Below are 11052 nucleotides of genomic sequence, written 5' to 3'. Positions count from 1 at the left end.
GATATACCAAGAGATTTGGAAGATAGCTACTGGCCAATTGACTGGAAGTGATCCGTATTTGTAACCATTCCAAAGGAAGGTGATCCTACAGAACGTGGAAATTATTGAACAAAATCATACACAAGTAAAATTTTGCTGAAGATAATTTGTTTTGGTTACCTAGTGCCACTCTGAAAAGAATATACCACAAATGGGATGGCTTTAACCGATCAGAGTTTATTCTCTTATAGTTTAGGATGCTAGAAGTCTCAGTTAAAGGTGCCAGGCTCTAGGGGCTGGATGAAAGCCCCTTGACCTTGGGCTTTGGCTCTGCCTCTTGACCTGGCCCCACTGAAGCTAGAGGCTTTCTTCACTCAAGCAGCTTCTGGCTGCTAAGGCTGGCAAACCCAAGGTTGACAGGTAAAAAGCCACAGTTCTGCTATTACCAAACTACATGGCCATTTAGGAGCTCTGGTAGCATAGTGGCTAAAGCACTTGACTGCTAACCAGAAGGCTGGCGGTTCAAACCCACCAGCTACTCCTTGGAAGGAAGGTTGGGCAATCCTACTTCCGTAGTGATACTGCCTCGGAAACCCAAGGAGGGGTCGCTATGAGTCGGGGCCGACTCGACGGCACATAACAACAACAACAACAACATGGCCATTAATTCAAGTCCATCAACAGTCCCAGGATTGGCAGAGAACATGGCAGGCTGCTGAATGACAACTCAGCTACATGCAGGATTCAAGAATGCCAAAAGCTGCAGAGTGTTCCTAAAGTGTCTCCTTATATATGAGAAGCAGACCAAATCCCTGAAGCAGCTACTCAGCTGTTCGCAGAAGATTCTACCATGGAGTTGATTGCCATTCTTATCATAGGGAATAACTACCACCAGCTGCCCAGTCACTCAACCAGGCCCAGCCAGGTTGACACATAACCTTGACTACCACATAATTAAAAAATTGTTGCAGTAGTATACTGACAGGAAACTGCCAGAAATGCAAGGTAACTTCAGAAGAGGACATGGAATGAAGGATATCATTGCTGATGGCAGCTAGATCTTGGCTGAAAGCAAAGAATACCAGAAAGATGTTAACTTGTGTTTTATTGACTATGCAAAAGCATTTGATTGTGAAGATCATAACAAATTGTGGATAACACTGAGAAGAATGGGAATTCCAGAACACTTAATTGTGCTCATGAGAATCTTGACAAGGAGGCTGTCGTTCAAACAGAACAAGGGGATATTGGATGATTTAAAATCAGGAAGGGAGCGGGTCCTTTCTCCATACTTGTTCAATCTGTATGCTGAGCAAATAATCAGAGAAGCTGGACTATATGAAGAAGAATGTGGCATCAGGATTGGAGGAAGACTCATTAACAACCTATGTTATGCAAATGATACAACTTTGCTCGCTGAAAGTGAGGATGACTTGAGGCACTTAATGATGAAGATTGAAGAACACAGTCTGCAGTGTGGATTACACCTCAACCTAAAGAAAACGAAAATCCTTATAACTGAACCAATAAGCAGCATCATGATAAATAGAGAAAAAATTGAACTTGTCAAAGATTTCATATTACTTGGTTCCACCATCAACACCAATGGAAGCAGCAGTCAAGACAAGACATCAGAAGTCATATTGCACTGGGCAAATCTGCTGCAAAAGACCTCTTTAAAGTGCTGAAAAGCAAAGATGTCTCCTGGAAGACTAAGGTGTGCCTAACCCAAGCCATGGTGTTTTCAATAGCCTCATATACATGTGAAAGCTGGACAATGAATAAAGAAGACCGAAGAAGAGTGGATGCTTTTGAGTTTTGGTGTTAGTGAAAAATACTAAAAGTACCATGGATGCCAGAAGAACTAACAAATCTGTCCTGGAAGAAGTGCAGCCAGGATGCTCCTTGGAAGTGAGAATGGACAGACTTCATCTTACCTGCTTTGGCCATGTTGTCAGAAGGGACCATTCACCGGAGAAGGATATCATGCTTGGTAACATGGAGGATCAGTGAAAAAGCGAAAGGCCCTCAATGAGATGGATTGACCCAGTGGCTACAGTGATGGGCTCAGGCATAGGAAGAATTGTGAGGCTGGTGCAGGACCGGGCAGTGTTTCGTTCTGGTGTACATAGGGTCACTATAAGTCACAGTTGACTCGATGGCACCTAACAACAACATCAGCCAACTGGACTTAACTGACATCTGTAAAACACTCCATCCAACAAAAGCAGAATATAAATTCTTTTCAAGAGCATATAGAATCACAATGTAACCAAAATTTATGAGATCCAGGTAAAGCATTTATTAGAGAAAAATTTATACCTGTAAATGCCTATGTAAACAAAGAACAATCTGAAATCAATAACCTAACTTTCCACATTAAGAAACTAGAGCAACAGCAAACTGAACATAAAGCAAGCAGAAGGAAGGAAATAGAGAGTAGGAGCTCTGGTAGCATAGTGCCTGAGGCATTTGACTGCTATCCATAAGGCTGGCAGTTCAAACCCACCAGCCACTCCTTGGAAGGCAGACTGGGCAATCTACTTCCATAAAGATACCACCTTGGAAACCCAAGGAGGGGTGGCTGTGAGTCAGATTTGATTCGACAGCAGTGAGTCTTGTTTGGTTTAGTTAGAGTGGAAAAAATACAATAAAAAAAAAATACAGAAAATCAATTAAACCAAAAGGTAGTTCTTTTTAAAAAGCTAAGAGAAATAGACGAATCTTTGGCTAGACCAATAAAATAGAAGGAAAGAACTTAAATTACTAAAATAAAAAATGAACATAAGGACATTATTATTGATCTTACAGAAATAACAATGGATTTTAAGAGAATGCTCTCAATAATTGTATGCCAACAAATTAGATAAACTAGATGGAAAGAGTGAATCCCTAGAAAGATACAAACTACTGAAACAGACTCAGGAAGAAACAGAAAATGTGAATAGTCCTATAACAAGTGGAGAAGATTGAATCAATAATCAAAAACTTCCCACAAAGAAAAGTCCGGGTCCAGATGACTTCTTGAATGAATTCTACCAAACGCTTAAAGAAGAATTAATGTCAAGCCTTCATAAATTTTTTTTTTAACAAAATGCCAGAGCAGATAGAAATGACAAAGTGCCATAATAAGCATCTGGTTATTCTAAGGTTATAAATAAGTATTATTTTGCTACTATTTGGGACTTGTTGCAATGGTCTGTGAAATATTGGGCCACATGTCCAATTGTAAACAGAAGTGCAGAATGGGTACATTTTGGGAAGAACAGGTGTTCTCTTCTCAGAAGGTTGTACTGAGACTGGTCTAACAGAGCCAGATGACCAGCTGAGGAGGAGTCCAAGCTGTAAAGCAGTAGGCCCCAGTCTAAAAAAAAATCCTTTTCCACACAGAGGGTGTTCTTCCTGAGTAACTTAGCCTCTGCTGTCAGGAAACAGGCACAGTCGATGGTATGAGTACGTGAATAACTAGTGCAGCCAGTGTTTGTGATTTTTTTCTTTTGAAATGAGACAGGCAACACAGCCGTTCCTGCCCTGGACACAAGTGTCCCTGTGTGCTAAGGCTGCTGCTGATATTGCCCTTCTGTTGCAGTGTAGAAGTCATCCAGGACACTCTGTAAGTAATCAAACGTGGGTCTCTCTTCTGCCTTCTCTTTCCAGCACATCTTCATGATGTCATAGAGCTCATTGGGGCAGTTCTCCATCCGGGGCATCCTGTAGCCCTGAGACAAGGCAGCCATCACATCGGCATTGGTCCTCCCTGGGTAGAGAATTTTTCCATAGGTGACAATTTCATACAGGAGAATTCCAAAGGACCACATATCAGATTTAATAGTGAAACACCCAAAGTTGATGGCTTCTGGAGCTGTCCACTTAATAGGGAACTTAGCACCTTCCTGTGCCATGTACTCATTGTCCTCAATCACACGTGCAAGACCAAAGTCAGCGATTTTGCACATCAAGGACTCTGATACCAGGGCGTTGGCTGCTCACAGGTCTCAGTGGATGTAGCTCTTCCTCTCAATGTATGCCATTCTTTCTGCAATCTGAGCAGAAAAGTCAATTAGCTTTGGGAGCAGGATTTTGCCACCTTCCTCACTCTTCAGGAAGTCCAGCAAACTGCCTTTGGCCATGTACTCCTTGATGATGTAGATGGGCTCCTCCTTGGTGACCACAGCATAGAGGCGCACCAGCTTGTCATGCTGCAGTGTCTTCATGAGGTTCACTTCCTCCATGAAGGCTTGTACCGACATGGTGCCTGGCTTCAGCGTTTTCACAGCCACTTTAGTGCTGTTATTATAGTAACCCATCCAGACCTCTCCAAACTGGCCAACCTCTTCATCAACTTAATTGACTCCTGTGGAATCTCCCAGGCATCTTTATCCCATGGTTTCTGTGGTTTGGGACTAATGCACACCTTCTCCAATCTTCTGCATGAGCCATCAGACTGCTTCTGATTATGCTTAATCATGTCACTGATACAAGGGAAAGGGATTCGTGGAGAGATGTAATAACCCCATTGTCCAGACTTCTAATTTTGTAGTGCTTGATAACATTACCCTGCACTGGGTCAGAATCCCTGACAGACAGAGAGAAGCTTCCTTTCAATGTCTCACTCTCTCTGATTGAGAAAGGCTCCAGCACCATTTCCTGGAGCCAGAAGCTGCCTTTCAGCATCTTTCCTGGTTATATCCTTGAAAAACCACTCTTCTGTCTCTAAGGTGTTGACTTTGGCTACATGATTGCTTGGTATGAAGCCTTCTCTCTTTGTTGAAAAGGATTTCGCTTTCCACCACTCTCCATGCTCCTCCAGGACTTTCATTTTCTCTCCTTTCCTGAACGATAAGTCATCTGGGTGGATGCCATCATAGGGATACAAGGCTACCACAATGTCTCCTTGCTCCTCCGGATCTTTAGTTTGAAACCTCTGTCCTGGCAAGAGCTGAGATTCTGGAACTGGCCTTTGCTGTTTATTGGACGTTGGATCTCTCACATAAATAGTTCGGTCAGTATTACATACTGGTTGGGTTTTCAAATCTACTCCATCATCATTCAGATTGTCTTTCCTTTTTGATTTTATACATCCCATATTTCTGTCATCGAGTCGATTCTAACTCAGAGCAACTCCCACTGGGTTTCTAAGGCTGTAAATCTTTATGGAGGCAGAATGCTTAATCTTTCTTCCACGGAGCAGCTGGTGGGTTTGGAACAGCTGGTGGGTTTGAACCATCAACCTTCTGGTTAGCAGCCAAATGCCTTAACCACTACACCACCAGAGCTCCTTTTGAGTACCATTAGAAGGTGCATTCAAGGTTCTTAGAGGACAGTTGTTCTCAAACAATTACACCTTCAGAATTTAAAACTCAGTTTTCCAAGATTCCTCCCAAATATTTCATTCCAGTGTTAACATTGGCTTTCACCATCTTGTAGGATTCTAAAGAGATGCTTATCTGGAAAAGTTGTTCCGATGGTTTACAGTGCTATAGCCCTTTACCCAAGATTCTAAAATATCTCATGTTGTTGTTGTTGTGTGCCGTTGAGTCAGACGCGACTCATAGTGACCCCTCCTTGGGTTGCCGAGGCAGTCAAGCCTTCGTAAATTCTTGTAAAAAAAAAAAAAAATGAGGAAACACTTCCCAACTCTTTCTATGAGGCCAGTATTTACTTGACCAAAACTAGACAAAGATATCACAAGAAAACTACAGACCAATAACCCTTGTGAATATAGAAGGAATTTTCTCAACAAAATACTATCAAACTGAATATAGCAATAAATAAAAGGTATTATACAGCAAGATAAAATTGAATTTTAATGGAAGGTTTAACAAAGAAAGTTAGTTGTAATACATTGTATGAACAGAACAAACAAAAAGTACACAATCATGCCAATAGATCCAGAAAAATTCAACAAAATCCTGTACGTTTTCAAGAAATTAGGAATAGAAGGGCTATCAAACTAGGAATATCAGATTTCCTCAGCCTGATAAAGAGCATTTTGAAAAATCCCATAGCTAACATCACATATAAATGAGAGAGACGAAATGATTTCTTTCTTGGATTAGGAACAAGATTCTTGCCCCTTTTATTCAACACTATACCATGTAATCTATCTAATAGATAAATTCACAACAGAATCAAAAACATGCCTACAAAAAATCTTGTACATGAATGTTCATTGAAAGATTATTTACAATAGCTAAAAAGTAAAACAACCCAAATGTCTATCAACTGATAAACAAAATGTAGTATATCCATGGAATAGAATACTGTTCGGTATTAAAATTACTTAATTTTACTTAAAATGACTTCATTTCTGCTGCAACATGGATAAACCTTTAAAACAAAATACTAAATGCAAGAAGCTATACACAAAAGGCCATGTATTATGACTATTCATATAATATCCAGAATTGGCAATTCCATAGAGATAGAAAGTAGATTAATAATTATTGAGAGCTGGAGAGATAAAAGAATGTGAAGTGACTACTCATAGGTCTAGGGTTTCTTTTCCAAAACCAAAACCAAACTCACTGCTGTGGAGTCAGATCTGACTCATAACAACCCCTCCTTGGGTTTCCAAGGCGGTATCACCAAGGAAGTAGATTGCCCAACCTTTCTTCCCAGGAGTGGCTGGATGGGTTTGAACTGCCAGCCTTCTGGTTAACAGTCAAATGCCGTAGGCACTATGCTACCCAAGCTCCCATTTTAGGATGATAAAAATGTTCTAGAATTGGTCATGGTTACACAACTGTGTGAATATACTAAAAACCACTGAATTCTGTACCCTAAAGAGAAAATGTTACAGTATATGAATTATTTCTCTGTGAAGCTGTTACATTATATTTAAAAGAGCACATGGAACATTCTTGAGCATAGACCATATGCTAGGCCATAGAAAATGTCTCAATGAATTGAAAATTGACTGTGGTGAGAAGAGAGAGCTGTCACCTACTGAGCTCCTGCTTTGGGACTCTGCTCCTGCATTGAGCCAGCCCTTTCCTGTATGTTTTATCATAAACTGTCATGCCCACCCTGCAAGATGGCTATTGAATCACCATTTAATGTGAGTAATTAGCTCAATTAACCACAAATAAGAGGCGACAATACAAAATTTGAACCTACATCTACCTGGCTCCTAAGCTCATGTTTTCTTTCCTCTTTTAATGTGCAACTTTCATGCTGGAAAGACAATTAGACTTGGAGTTTATAATGACAGCACTATCTAATCACTATGTGATATTTTACTTACCTGAATCTCAGCTTCAGGACCAAAATATGTGGATATTTATGTGTTGTATTTGTTTCTGGAGTCACTGAACAGGGTGGTACATGATGTCTACAGCTACAGCCTCAGAGATACAGGGAGGCTCCACTTACATATCTGGAAGACAATGGAGAGAATGAAACCATCACTGTATGCTCTGGGGCCAAAGTAACATCTGCACAGATGTACTGAGTGGGAAAAAAGGATGTTATCTCTTGGAGAAATGCAGAAGCACAGAGGACATCATATGCATGAAATGTGTGGGACCAGAACTACGTCTTCCTGATCTCTGCATCCCTGAAGCCTCTGCAATTTATCTCATTGTGATGGCTGGTACTACTTTTGTGTCAGGGGTGGGAGTGGGCTGGCAAAATACACATAAAATTTACCACTATAACATTTTTAAAGTGTACAATTCCGTGGCATTTATTAAATTCACAACGTTAGGCAACTATCACCATCTAGTTCTAGAACTTGATCATCACCCCAAATGGAATTTCCATTAGCCCCTGGCAACTACTTAATTTGCTTTCTATCTCTATGGATTTGCTTCTTCTGGGTATTTTATATAAATAGAATCATATGATATGTGACCTTTTTTGCCTGGCTTCTTTCACTTACTATGTTTTCAAGGTTTATCCAAGCTGTAGCTTGTATCAGACCTTCACTCCTTTCTAAAGCTGGATAATATTCCATTGAAGTCCTGAAGAAAAAGCTACAGGTACAGAAGTAGGTGGGCAGGAGGCTCCAGGAAGGAGAGTCAGCATGGGCCAGAAACTGGAAGTGAGAGAGCATCATGCTCTGTACCTGCCAGGGTCCCACATAGCTTACAGGATATAGTTCAGTGTGGGGAGAGCTCTAAAGATGGAAGTGAAGAGGTAGGCATGCCTAAATTCAGCTGGAGATTTAACAAGTACCTTGAACTTAATGGGAAGCCAGCTTTTTAGAATAAAAATGCAGGATGGTTATATTTATTTCATAGAACACCCTGGCAGCTTTTAGAGAATGAACTAGTGAAAGGGAGCCTGGAGGTAGAGACAGGTTAGAAGACGATGGTGATGTTTCAAGAATGTTTTAGTGAAAATAGAAGGAAAGCAACCAAAAAAACAAAAATTCCAAACCCACTGCCATCAAGTCAATTCTGACTCATTGTTGTTGCTGTTAGGTGCTGTCGAGTTGTCTCAGATTCACAGTGACCTCATGCACAGCAGAATGAAACACTGCCCAGTCCTGCACCAACCCCATGATCTTTGCTATACCTTGAGCCCATCATTGCAGCCATTGTGTCAATCCATCTCATTGAGGATCTTCCCCTCTTTCCTTGTTCCTCCACTTTGCCAAGCTTGATATCCTTTTCTGGGGAATGGTCCCTTCTTACAACATGACCAAAGTGGGGGAGATGAAGTCTGGCCATTCTCACTTCCAAGGAGCATTCCGGCTTCACATCTTCCAGGATAGATTTGTTAGCTCTTTTAGCAGACCATGCTACTTTGAGCATTCTCCAAAAACACCATAACTCAAAAGCATTGACTCTTCTTTGGTCATCCTTTTTCATTGTCCAGCTCTCACATGCATATGAGGTGATTGAAAATACCATGGCTTGTGTCAAGCATACCTTAGTCTTCAAGGAAACATCCCTGCTCTTCAGCACTTGAAAGAGGTACTTTGCAGCAGATTTGCCCAATGCTATACAACGTCTGATATCTTGACTGCTGCTTCCATTGGTGTTGATTGCAGAACCAAGTAATATGAAGTCTTTGACAACTTCAATCTTTTCCCCATTTATCATTATGCTGCTTATTGGGTCCCGTTGTGAGGACTTTTTGTTTTCTTTATGTTGAGGTGTAATCCATACTGCAGATAGTAGTCTTCAATCTTCATCAGTAAATGTTTCAAGTCATCCTCACTTTTAGTGAGCAAAGTTGTGTCATGTGCATAACGCAGGTATTTAACAAGTCTTCCTCTGATCCTGATGCCACATTCTTCTTCATATGGTCCTGTTTCTCAGATTATTTGTTCAGCATACAGATTGAATAAGTATGATGAAAGTATACAACTCTGACACCCTACCTTCTTGATTTTAAGCCATGCAGTGTCCCCTTGTTGTGTTCAAATGACAGCCTTCTGGTCTATATACAGGTTCCTCATGAGCACAATTAAGTATTCTGGAATTCCCATTCTTCTCAATGTTATCCATAATTTGTTATGATCCACACAATCAAATGCTTTTACATAGTCAATAAAACACAAGTAAACATCTTTCTGGTATTCTTTGATTTGAGCCAGAATCTATCTGACATCAGCAGTGATATCCCTTATTTCATGTCTTCTGAATCCAGCTTGCATTTTTGTGAGTTCTCTGTCAATATACTGCTGTGACTGTTTTTGAATTATCTTCAGTAAGATTTTACTTGCATGCGATATTAATGATATTTCCTAATTTCCATATTCTGTGGGATCACCTTTCTTTGGAATGGCTACAAATCTGGATCTTTTCCAGTCAGTTGGCCAGGCAGTTTTCTTCCAAATCTCTTGGCACAACCTAGTGAATGCCTCTAGTATGGCATGTTTGTTGAAACATGTGAATGGGTATCACATCAATTCCTGGAGCTTTGTTTTTTACCACTTCCCTCATTGCAGCTTTGACTTCTTCACTACCATTGGTTCTTGATCACATGCTACCTCCTGAAATAGATGAACATCAACTAATTCTTTTTGGTACAATGACTCTGTGTATTCCTTCCATCTTCTTTTGACATTTCCTGCATCATTCAATATTTTGCCCATAGAATCTCTCAATATTGCAACTCGAGGCTTAAATTTTTTCTTCAATTCTGTCAGCATGAGAAATGCCAAGCATGTTCTTCCTTTTTGGCTTTCCAACTCCATGTCTTTCCACATTTCATTATAATAGTTGACTTTGTCTTCTCGAGCTGCTCTGAAATCTTCTGTTCAGCTCTTTTATCTTGTCATTTCTTCCCTTTGCTTTAGCTACTCTCCATTCAAGGGAAAGTTTCAGAGTCTCTCTTCTGACATCCATTTTGTTATTTTCTTCCTTTCCTGTTTTTTTAATGACCTTTGCTTTCTTCACGGATAATGTTCTTGATGTCATCCCACAATTCCTCTGGTTTTCGGTCATGGGTGTTCAATGCATCAAATCTATTTTTTAGATGGTCTCTAAATTCAGGAGGGATGTAATCAAGGTCATATTTTGGCTCTTGTGGACTTGTTTTAATTGTCTTCAACTTAAACATGCATATGAGTTGATGTTCTGTCCCACAATCAGCTCCTGGCCATGTTTTGGCTGAAGATAGTGAGTTTCTCCATCACCTCTTGCCACAGATGTAGTCAATCTGATTCCCATGTACTCCATCTGGTGAAGTCCACATGTATAGCTGTCATTTTTGTTGTTGAAAAAAGGTATTTGCAATGAATGTAAGTCATTGGTCTTGCAAAATACTATCATGTGATCTCCAGCATTATTTCTATCTCCAAGCCAATCTCTATTTTCCAAATACTGGTGATTCTTCTTTGTTTCCAACTTTTGCATTTCAGTCACCAGTGATAATCAGTATGTTTTGATTGGGATGTTTGGTCAATTTAGACTACAGATGTTGGTAAAAATCTTCAATTTCCTCATCTTTGGCTTTGGTGGTTGGTGCATAAATTTGAATAATAGTAGTATTAACTGGCTTCCCATGTAGGCATATGGATATTATTCTATCACTGACAGCATTGTACTTCAGGATAGATCTTGAAACATTCTTTGTGACAATGAATGCCATGCCATTCCTCTTCAATTTGTCATTCCC

The 11052-nt window shown here is 40.2% G+C and overlaps 1 pseudogene; it reads right to left on the bottom strand.

Annotated features, from left to right (window-relative positions):
- Window positions 1-3533: 3533 nt before the first annotated feature.
- Window positions 3534-5065, bottom strand: LOC103203193 (annotated as a pseudogene).
- Between the last annotated feature and the right edge of the window lie 5987 nt (window positions 5066-11052).

This window comes from Orycteropus afer, unplaced genomic scaffold (genome assembly GCF_000298275.1).
Source record: "Orycteropus afer afer isolate SDZICR_OR568_19922 unplaced genomic scaffold, OryAfe1.0 scaffold00206, whole genome shotgun sequence".
Taxonomy (NCBI): Eukaryota; Metazoa; Chordata; class Mammalia; order Tubulidentata; family Orycteropodidae; genus Orycteropus; species Orycteropus afer.
The sequence above is the reverse complement of the archived record's forward strand: the minus strand, read 5'-3'. Positions and strand labels throughout refer to the sequence as shown.